This window comes from Diadema antillarum, unplaced genomic scaffold (genome assembly GCF_040938485.1).
Source record: "Diadema antillarum isolate AM-2024a unplaced genomic scaffold, OU_Dant_1.0 scf00000021, whole genome shotgun sequence".
Lineage (NCBI taxonomy): Eukaryota > Metazoa > Echinodermata > Echinoidea > Diadematoida > Diadematidae > Diadema > Diadema antillarum.
Genome location: NW_027270910.1, coordinates 651,713 through 663,921, shown reverse-complemented (window position 1 = coordinate 663,921; position 12,209 = coordinate 651,713). Strand labels below are relative to the sequence as shown.

Below are 12,209 nucleotides of genomic sequence, written 5' to 3'. Positions count from 1 at the left end.
TGGACGGACGGACGGATGGAAGGACGAACGGACGGACGGACGGACAACCCGAAAACATAATGCCTCAGGCACCACTGCGTGGCGGAGGCATATAACAAGGCAAGTGCCATAATGTGTCTCACCCATTCGTGTACAAGAAATTGTACGCGAATTATAACAGATTAAAAACTAGAAATGTCGCTATGGTGACTGGTATGCCTCCGCCATAACACATGATTCTCCTTATAGGTCTAAATAGTACATGTGGACAATGTGTGATTACATTTTCACAAAATTGGCAAAATGTTAAAATGACAAGTTTGTCACAAATGTGTTGAATGTTCACCTTCCTTGACCTAGGTTTAATTGGATGAATAGGAGAGCATGTATTTGGGATTTACGGACTTTAACTTGACTTTGACCCATTCATATGTTTATGCATTGAGTAATTTTCAAGGTATGGAGAAAAAGTGCAATTTCTGTATTGAATAGTAAATTGTTACCATTTTCATCTGGCATTTGACCCTAAAATTCATAAGATAATCACTGTCAGGCAGAACATGCATAAATATGTAGTACGTTTCAAGATAACTTGAGCCACTTCCGAGATACGGAGGATAAACTTAGATCAGCACTTTCACTTGAGCTTTGACCTTTTGACCTTTGAGGCAAAAACAAAAGAAAAAAAAGCCTTTCCAGAGAATCTCTATTAGGTTATACATGCATACACCAAGTGTAAAAAAAAAATAATCCTGCTGGCATTGCATAAACATGAGGGAAATAGTAAAATTTTGAAGTGTTGCCCTTGACCTTTGACCCCTGACCTTTGACCCTTTGAACCCTAAATTCTCTACATAATCACTGCCAGTCAGTACATGTATACTATGTTCCATGAAGATACCTTGAACAATTTCCAAGGTACGGAAAGAAAAAAGGTAAAGTTTTAATATCTTTACTTGACCTTTGACCTCATGACCCAAACTTTCACCAGAGAATCTTTATCGGGTAATACATGTATACACTAAGTTTCAAGAAAATATCTTCAGGCATTGCTTAGATATGATGGAAATAGTGAAATTCTATGTATTTCACCTTGACCTTTTGACCTTTGACCTTTAGCATGTGCACCCAAAAGTTGATAGGCACAACTTCACCCCCTAATACACATACATGCCAAGCTTCATTAGGATACCTCAAAAGGTTTTGATATATAGTTACCCTGTCCACAAAATTCATTACGGACAGACGGAAGGATGGACGGAAGGACGGACGGACGGACGGACAACCCGAAAACATAATGCCTCTGGCACCACTTAGTGGCGGATGCATAAAAAGAGATATAACAGATAAAAAGAGATATAAAAGGTAAAAATTTATGGCAGAAAAGAAACTTGCCATAAAAACTTAACATTGGGCCATTAAAGTTCGTTGACCCCTGCCTGTGACCTTTGACCTTGTGGTGACCATCCACTCCCCAAGGGACATCTACCATCCAAGTTTAGTCACAAACGGACCTATGGATCAAAAGTTATGACCCATAATAGAAATGCGCCATAAAAAAATTAACATTGGGCTCTAAAAGTTTGTTGACCCATGCTTGTGACCACTGACCTTGTGGTGACCATCCACTCCCCAAGGGACATCTACCATCCAAGTTTAGTCACAAATGGAGTTATGGATCAAAAGTTATGACCCATAATGGAAACGCGCCATGAAAAACTTAATATTGGGCTCTAAAAGTTTGATGACCCCTGCTTGTGACCTTTGACCTTGTGGTTATCATCCACTCCCCAAGGGACATCTACCATCCAAGTTTAGTTACAAACGGACTTATGGATCAAAAGCTATGACCCATAATTAGAAATGCGCCATAAAAACTTAACATTGGGCCCTAAAGTTCATTGACCCCTGCCTGTGAGCTTTGACTTTGAGGTTGTATGACCCCTCTTCCCTCGAAGTTTGATTGCAATTGAGGCCCAGAGTAAAGAGTTATGGAAGTTTTTGTAGCGTTATGGACAGACGACAGACGGACAGACGCCGCAGGCGATCCCTTGATCCCCTCACCTACGGTGCATGGGCTTGAGGAATACACACACAAACATGAGGCAGCTCTCTTGTAAAAGAAGGGTAAACTTCAAAGAAATATATAGGGCCTACAGGAAGAGGCATAAACAAGACTGGGAAAGAGGTGAAGGAAAAGACAATGAAGGGTAAAATACACATGCACACAACACACAAGACGAGAGGGCTCATGAAGTAATAAAGGAGCAATATAGACAGGAGACTGTGTTTTGAGACGATAGACAATTTTGATGAAGAGAAAAAAAAAGACTTTATTTTAAGGATCACAAAAAAGTAACTCTTTTGCTTTACAGGAATTCACTGAAAAAAAAATTGTTGTGTTGAGAAAAGAAATTTACTCTATAGCTTAGGACTTTGACCACCATTTATTTGTCAGTAATGGCTCGGTCACAAATCCCATTAAGAACTGCTACAAATGGCGTACAAACAAATTCTAGACAATTTCATACGATCTTCTTAAGAAGGCCATACAACACCAGTGTTCGTAGACCGTGCGTAGACCGTCCATAAGTTCGTAGCCTGGTTGATGGCTTGTTCAAGATATTTTCAAACTTTGTACGAAACCCTCTCTTCCTACGGTGACCACACAAACTCCAGAATTTGTATGAACAGTGACTGTAGCTTTACTTACCTTTCATATTCTTACGCTTGACATTCATGTTCCTCTTCGGTGTAGTCTGCAATCTTTCTGGTTGCTGAGAGCTAACATTGACAAGAATGAAATCATATCACTTTAATATCAGTCTGAGTGTTATATATTTTGTCTCACTTTTGGTATCAAGTTTTACAGCCTACATGCTCTCTCTTCTTTTTTTTAATGGTAAAAACTCTAAAGAATTCAGCAATTTCACTCTTGGCTCAAATTTCAGTACAATAGCAGTTTATATGATATAAAGAGAAATATCTTCTTGTTCATTGTTCATTACTATAGCCTACAGGTTCATGAATGACGAAAATGGGTTATAAGAAAATGATTTGGGGTATTTGGGAACACACTGCCTTTCTACTCAAGTCAAAACAAGTTACAGAGGATTGGATATTGAAGTTGCATTATTGTTACAAAGATTACAAGATATTAATGGGAGACTACTCATGTTCATGCAATGTACTGCACAGCACTGTCTTTCTGTAGAAATATGCTATTCAACTATGAAATCATTAACATCTCTGCTCCAAGTTAGTTGGTCAGGCTTGTTTGGATAACAAATAACCATGGAAAAAATAAGCCTACCTGGGTCGTTTTACAGGAGTTGGTTGAGGGTCCATCTGTTCATCTTGTATGTATAGTGCTGACAAGAGATAATTAATTGGACAAAATGATGTACTTACGTAATGTTGCTTTTAACTGAGAATCTATAGAATGTAAACAATAATGTTTTAATGATACTGATTCAAGAATTTTTTAATGATACTGATTCAAGAATTTTTTATTTAATTCCTAGCCTCCTAGCCTTTTGTTGGAAGACAAATTATTCAATGATATCCATTGCTCATGCTCTGAATTCCTTTTTTCTTCTCTTCTTTCTGTGTGAAGTGATGATTGTAGTAAGCAAATAATCAATGTTGTTGAAGGTGATGGGAGGAACTATCACTTCTGAGGTGATCTGGATGTAGCCATCTTTCCGTAGCGCAGCTGAGGAAAGACAGCTTGCACATTCAGATCGCCGAGGAAGTGATAGTTTGTCTCATTGCCTGAAAGTAAAAGTTGATTATTTGCTTTATATTCCACATCTAAGGTCCTATATATTCCATTTTATTCCACATCTAAAACCGTTTCAGCTGTCTTTAGGTATCCTTAGGGCTTAGGCCACGTACAGTACTTTACTTTAGACGTATGCGTGTAGATGCAAAACAATGAATTTGCTCAGTGCATCGCGCACCGAAAGAAACGTGCGTTGCACTGTGGTCTATCACTTGACCCAGATCAAATGATAGACCACAGTGCAACGCACTTTTATTTTGCGCATACAACTGTAAGTGATATAACGTGTTATGACTGTGTGGACTAAGAGATCAGCGAAACAAAATGACTATCATCATAGAGTGTAACAAATTTTTCTTCTCAGGTGATGTGATGGGCAAAACTATGCTAAATCACATGATCAGCTCTTGACCAATCCTATAGCAAGATTCTTAGTATGTGGAATATAACATAAAATAACATGAGAATGTGGATTCAATGTGAGAGTACAGAATGTTCTAATGCATGCTGATGAAATTTCAAGATCTGAACAAACAAACAAACAAGGAGGAATGATACCTCCCACTTTGATACAACCTTTTGGCTAAAGCAAATGTAGTTAAGGGGATGGCATAGTTTTGGTTGAGATGGGGGATGCAGATTTTAACTTTACACAAGATAATTAGAAACCACTTTTAAAATTAAAGAGCAGACAATTCTTAAAGGAATTCAAAGTTTATTTAATGAAAATGTTTTTCAAATGGCTGAGAAATCCACAAAGTAAAACAAGATGGTATGAATAAAAGGTGGGTTCCACCAACTTAAACTTCACTAATATGTTCTACTCCTGTTGCGTGCATTCACTCAATCTACATACACTTTTTTGGTATCATTCCAATATAAGAATCAGACGTAGAGTGCTCTGTTAAACAGAAGTTTTAAATTACCTGCTTCATTTTCTTGGTGACCTGAAGATGGTCCAGTTCCCTCTAAAGCAGTCCTCATGTCTGCTGTCAAGGAGAAATCCCAGACAGTCTCTCCCTCACTGTTTTTCATTGACACCAACCTCTGACCTATGCACAGGACAGAAACAGATCCAAATCAAACCACTGGTCATTCAGAATGATCCAATGCAGATTGAATTGGAACACCAAATGGTAATACTGTAGTGTAATGATCCCCACGAAAAAAGGCATATTTGGGTTCATTCTATATTGCTAGTAATGAGTACAGTGAAATCCAGGTTTGCATTCATTCAACTATCAGCACACTACTTGCAGAAATCCCCATAGTTTTCTAGCATAATAGCTGCACAGCACTTAAAGGAAAGTAATATCCTATTTTCACTGTGATATATCAATATCTGTCAAACTTTGATTGATGCATGAGTGATAAAGTGATAAGATTAAACAAAGAAGTAATTTAACTAAAAGACTTCAGAATGTGCCATATACAGAAGATTGAAACAGAGTGTATTGTATCAACAGGAAATGGTCTGAAATCAAGAAGGGATTTTTGAATCAAACTTTCACTCACCTCCTACAGCAACTAGCAGCTTGACAACATCCACATGGTTGTTGGCAACAGCATCATGAAGAACAGTGGTACCACATCCCGGATTGAGATAGATATCCAGCTCTGGGACACTGGTTTTTGATCCTGAAACAGAAATTATATTTCCTTTCAATTTCATTCTTTTAACACTTTCAAAGAGCTTAATTAGAAATCTCAACTTGAAATAAAAAAGATCATGATCTTAAATTTTTGTCACTTAAAAGAAATAAGATATACAGAGCGTATCACAAAAAAGATAATCCAACTTTGGAGGGCTACCATTTCTTAACTGTCAGTTATGAAGAGCACAATGTTGGTTATAAGGAAAAAAGGAACTCTTCCTCTTTCCATTGGTATCTAATTATGTTAATAATTGTCATGCATGACAGAGAACATGGACTTTAAAGACAACAATGACAAATTGCACTTTTTCCAAGTTTGCGTATTATTGTGAAGGAACAATGCATGTACAGTATGTGTCTCACTGCATGGATGAGATTTGTCAAGGAAAGTTACAAAATAGGCCAGCCTGTATGAATGCAGGTTTGTGTTTAGGTTTTGTGTTAAGGGTTTGTGTTTAGGTTGTCTCCTATAACATTTTATGGTCCATAACCTTTAACATGGCCTTTGGTCCGAAAATTTGGTCGCTCCCACAGAGGCCAACCCACACAATCAATTTTTCTCTGTTTGCTACTGTCCCATTAGCAAACAATGGCATGTCTTGAATATGAAGAGAGTAAAACGGATAATGGTTTCGCCTTAATGGGAAGGACCAAATATCAACAACGTGGCCATGTTCAAGGTTATGAACCATAAAACATTAGAAGAAATCCTAAAACACGAATCTGCAGTCGTGCAGGCTGGCCTGATGATCTGACCCCTCTCATTGACAGATCTCATGAGGAATAGTATCTCTTTCCTTACAACAAGCATTGTACTATTCATAACTGACAATTAAGAAATGGCAGCCCCTCCGAAGTTGGTATACCTTTTTTTTACATGCTCTGTAGTACAGCTTATGAACTAGATCTAATTGTATGTATCTGTGAATATCAAGTAAAATTATGTTCATGTACAGTGAGATATTCTCTCTTTTTTTATGCCAGAAATTACATTACAGCAACAATTTAACTCTCAAATCAAGTTCCTTAATTTTGAAGTAAAATTGCTGGGACACAGCCAATCTTTATCAATTGTAAAATTGAACTAGAAATGTCTCTAAGGCGACTGGCATGCCTCCGCCATTAAGCATGATAGTCTATAGTACATGTGGACAATGTGTGATTACATTTTCACAAAATTGGCAAAATATTAAAATGACAAGTTTGCCACAAATGTGTTGAATGTTCACCTTCCTTTTGACCTAGGTTTAATTGGATGAATAGGAGAGCATGTATTTGGGGATTTAAGGATTTTAGCTTGACTCTGACCAAATTATTAGTTTATGAATTGAGTAATTTTCAAGGTATGAAGAAAAAGATCAATTTCTGTATTAAAAAGTACATTGTTTCCATTTTCATCTGGCCTTTGACCCTAAAATTCATAGGATAATCACTTTCAGGCAGAACATGCATAAATATGTAGTAAGTTTCAAGATAACTTGAGCCACTTCCGAGATATGGAGGAAAAAGTTAGTTCAGCACTTTCCCTTGATCTTTGACCTTTTGACCTTTGAGGCAAAAAAAAAAAATGAAAAAATGAAAAAAAAATGGAAGTTTTCAGAGAATCTCGATCAGGTTATACATGCATACACCAAGTGTAATAAAAAAAAAATCCTGCTGGCATTGCATAAATATGAGGGAAATAGTAAAATTTTGAAGTGTTGCCCTTGACCTTTGACCCCATGAACCCTAAATTATCTAGATAATCACTACCAGTCAGTACATGTATATCTATACTATGTTCCACAAAGATACCTTGAACAATTTCCAATGGTATGGAGAAAAAAGTGAAGTTTTAATTTTTTACTTGACCTTTTGACCTTTGACCTTTGACCTCATGACCCGAAACTTTCACCAGAGAATCTTAATTGGGTAATACATGTATACACTAAGTTTCAAGAAAATATCTTCAGGCACTGCATAGATATGGTGGAAATAGTGAAATTTTATGTATTTGACCTTGACCTTTTGACCTTTGACCTTGAGCATGTGCACCCAAAAGTTGATAGGCACAACTTCACCCTCTAATGCACATACATGCCAAGTTTCATTAGGATACCTAAAAAAGTTTTTTTAGTTACGCTGTCCACAAAATTCATTACGGATAGACGGACAGACAACCCAAAAACATAATGCCTCCGGCACCACTTCATGGCGGAGGCATAAAAAAATTCCATATATGGACTTTCATCATAATTGCGAGTAATTCCCACCCATATTGAAAAGATGTAATGCATGTTGCTCCTCTGTTGAAGAGATCTTCAATTACATTTTGTTCACAAATGTCAAGAAAGTATTGATGATCAAATGCAGGAAAAACATAGATAATCATGTGAGCTATAAGATCATGACTCTAAAGAAAAGAAAATCTTTTTCTTCTCTCACCTGATGCCAATGTATCAGGACGGAAATTGAGCAGCTCCCGCACACATTCAATGTTGCCATGGTTACATGCTTCATGAAGTGGGGTCCATCCAGCATTGTCCCGGGTGTTGACATCAATGTTTGGAGAGGTCAGGAGCTGACGTACTTTGTCCACATCATTCTTGATACAGGCTACATGGAGAGGAGTTTCACCTGATGGAATAGAGTTTTCAGCACGATTGGATATCTAGACCATTTTACCAAAATGACAAAAAACTCTTTTTCCACTGATAAATATAAATAGGAGTGAACATAATTACAAAAATTTGAAATGAAGAAAAAAGGAGTTGAAGGGTAAATCATACACACGATACATGAGGAATATAGGCAGGAGATTTTGTGTTGAGAAAATAAACAATTTTGAAGAAGAGGAAATAGGACTTGATTTAAGGAATTAAAAAAAAAAAACTCTTTTGCTATGGGAATTAATTGAAAAGAAAACAGTGCATTTGTGTTGAGTAAAGTAGTTTACCCTATAGCTCAGGACTTTGACCACCATTCTATTAGTCAGTCACTCACCTTTCATATTCCTACGACTGACATTCATGATCTTCTTTGTTCCAGCTCCCTCTAATGCTGTCCTCATGTCAGCTGTTCCCTCGCTGTTTTTCATTGACACCAACCTCTGGCCTAATTAAGTACAGGACAGAAATTAGATCCAAATCAAAATATTGACCATGCAGACTGATCTGATGCAGGTTGAATTGGAACACCAAATGGTGATACTGTAGTGTAATGATCCCCACGAAGAAAAGGCATATTTGGGTTTATTTTAGTTGCTGGTAACAAATAAAATGAAATCCAGATTTGCATTCATTTAATCATCAGTACATCACTTGCAGAAATCTCCAAAGTTTTCCAGCTTAGCTGCACAGCACTTAAAGGAAAGTAATATCCTATTTTCACTGCGATTTATCAACATCTGTCAAACATTGATTGATGCATGCTTGATTAAGTGATAAGTTTTGTAACTTGCTGGTATCCAAAATTAAAGAACATTTTTTATCACCTTTTCTTTAAAATGCTGTACAGAATATTTCACAAGGATTTTATTTTCGTGAATTTTGCGAGTTGGGTGTTATTCGTAATATTAGAAACACACAAAAATATCAGCTGTCATCACAACATGAATCTGATGTGCATGCATACATTCCCAGTTCAGTACTGTTGCGAATTTAACCATTTGCGACACTGTCGGAGAGTCCTGATAAGTGGAAAATTAGAGTCTGTAAATATATGGCATACACAGTATTCTGGGCTTGTTAGAATAGGATACATAAATATTGCTGTCTGATTTACACAGTACATTGACTTTGGAGAATATATGTCAGACTAAACATCAGAATACCAGATTTCCACACTCTGTAATATATTGCTTTTTCATCAATACTATTGGAGCATTAGGTGTCCATCTCCATACCTGCCAACTCCAGTAAGACAGATATTGCTACTGCAGTATGCTGATGAAAGAAGTTTACTTCATTTATCACAACAGTAATTACCATATTTCTACTCAGTAGCTTCTCACCTTTTCTATTTCTTTGCTTGTCTTTCATGCTCATTTTTGGAGTGGTCTGGGATCTTTCTGATTTCTGGCTGTGGCTGAGAAGGGAAGAGCAGCATGCCATATGAAAATCTGATTCATCACATCTGAGTAATTTGGAAACACGCTCTTTTAAGTTTTGAGCTCATTAGAATATAAGATGAATTAGAATATTCTGACCTTTTGGCATTCAACAAAGTTGTAACTAGATTTTGTATGATGTGAATTGCTGTAATTGGATATTGGATAAAAGGATATATTACTGAGTTCTTCATGATAAGGTTCAGCTAGACTATATTTGATCTTTGCACCATGTAAATAGGTGATGAATAATTACTCCTTAATTATGAAATATTGCGTGAATTATTCAATATCACGATAGATGAATGTAAGTAGTAAGGACTTGGTGAGATGTTGAAAACGTGCGGAGAGCTAGAGCTACAACTACATCCATGTGTGTTTCACTTTGTACACTTTTCTTTTGAGTGCCAATAAAAATTCACAAAGAAAAGTAAAGTATGCGCAAAAGTTTGGGTGACTAGTTGCAGCAACAAAACCAAATAGTCTTTCAATAGTCAACAGTATGCATTCAAGAGTCTCCTTGAGAAGGCTAACTTGGCTCTTTCTTCAAAGAGGAAATCCACCCCAAAATAAATAAACTTTATGAAAGAGAAAAATATTTCCTATATAACAATACAAAAAAGACAAAAATTGACAAAAAGATACAACATTTTAAAATTTCAATTTTTTTTTTTCAGAAACATTTCTGGACCAGTCCTTATAAATAATGCTTTCGGAAAAAAAATGTGAAATTTCAAAATGTCACATCTTCCTTGTTTCTTATCCGATTGTTATCATTTTTGTTTCATTCTGTCAGGAATATTTTTCTATTTCTTTTAAAGGTTTTTTTTTCCCCTTGGGGGTAAAGAGTTTTAGTTGAAGGGATCAACGGATGCTGTGGAAGGTGAAGATTATACCTGATGGCTTTGGTTGGCAAGCTTGCACCTGTCGTTTCCTGCTCATTGATGGACTGAACAGGGCATGGTGCAAAGTAAAAGTAGTAAGACACCTGGGGTTGTGCAGAATGGAAAACAGAAAAAAATGCACTGTTTGATTTTTTTTTTCTTTTGAATTGCCTCCTCTGTCCTACTTTTAGAAGACAATACAATATCTTAGACTATTTAATTGTTGTAATGATGATGAATCCCTTTGTTTTATTTTTTTTTTTTCAAGTGGGGTAATATTTTTTTTTCAACAATGTAGGGCTGAATATAAAAAAAGAACAGGGTCTGGAAACAAGGCATGTTAACTGTGAAAAGACATGATAAAAGATATGTCCAACTCTTAGTTGTTAAGCTCAAGTCAAAGAAAGAGGGTGAGTCACTATGTCATCCATTTAAAGAATAGTGGCTGAATATTTTAATCAGAATAAAAAACCCCTACATTCTGAGTAGAGAGTAAACCAAATCTATACATAAGGAGTCAACCTCATAATGACCAAGACAAACTTTGAACACAGGAATTCATGTCAGTTACAAATCTATATTAACCCTATTCCAACCGGGGGGGGGCAAAATGGCCCCCTCTCGATGTTTCGCGTGATTATTCCGCAACGTGTGATGCTCTCGCCGCGACATTTTATGACTCTTTTCTTTCAAGTATCTCGAAACATCTGAGACCAAATTTGTTGCTCCTGGGCATACCGTTTTGAAGCCACGCCCCTTTGAAAAAAATTTGTCAACCCAAAAATTGCTCAAAAACGTGATTTGGGATACAAATCCAACGTAAATTGTGTTTTTGCAATCAATTCATATGAAAATAAATATTTTTACTTTCAATGGCTGATAATGATTTATTCTAGCCTGATTATGCTTTAAAAAGTTTCTACGACAAATTTTGTCGAAAAAATCAACAAAAACAAATAGTAAAAAAACAGGGAAATACATAAGAAATTCAATAAACAATAAAATACATAAGAAATAATTATGAAGCCGAATTTTTGGTTCAATATTATTGTTGAGGATATTGAAAAGAATATTTTCACCAAAAAATTAAGTCTTGGAGGTTTATTTTTTGATTTATGGGCAAAAAAAAAATTTTGTATAAATTACCGTATGATAAACTAACTAATATAAAATACATAAATAAAAATTTGAAAAATCTAACTATACAGTCTTACATTGGCTTCTACCTTTTTAAAGTGCAAATTTTCGGTAGGATTGCGTGATCCACGACCGAGATCTGAAGGGGGAGGGGCCAAAAAGGCCCCCCCCCCCCCCCCCCCGAGTGGTTTCAAGTCCCTCAAAAAACCTGGTGGGATTAGGGTTAAAACATTTATGAATTTTCAGTGATTCATTTTACTTAGATATTTGTTGCCAGTGGTGGATCCAGAGGGGGGAGAACCAGGTGCGTGCTCACTCTACATTTTTTTTCTTAAAACAAAAGAAGTAAAAAAAAAAATTAAAAAAAAAAGGGGGTGTGCACCCCCTTTAATTTTGTACAGGTGCCTCCCCTTTACAGAATTCCTGGATCCACCCCTGGTTGCTAATGGTGCTTGAATGTAACAGAAGAGAAGCAGTAGAAAATAAGAAAGCTACCTAGCTGTTCCTTTGGTGTGAATTATTATTTTTTTTTTTTTTAAGCAAATTGGGAGAAATCTTAGAACTTCAGATTCACAAGAAATAAACTTAAAGGACAAGTTCACCTTCATAGACATGTGGGTTGAGTGAATGCAGCATTATTAGTAGAACACAACAGTGAGAGTTTGAGCAAAATCGGACAATCC

The 12,209-nt window shown here is 36.3% G+C and overlaps 1 pseudogene; it reads right to left on the bottom strand.

Annotated features, from left to right (window-relative positions):
* LOC139730134 (uncharacterized) overlaps positions 1 to 12,209 on the bottom strand; it is a 40,624-nt pseudogene that overhangs the window by 18,523 nt on the left and 9,892 nt on the right.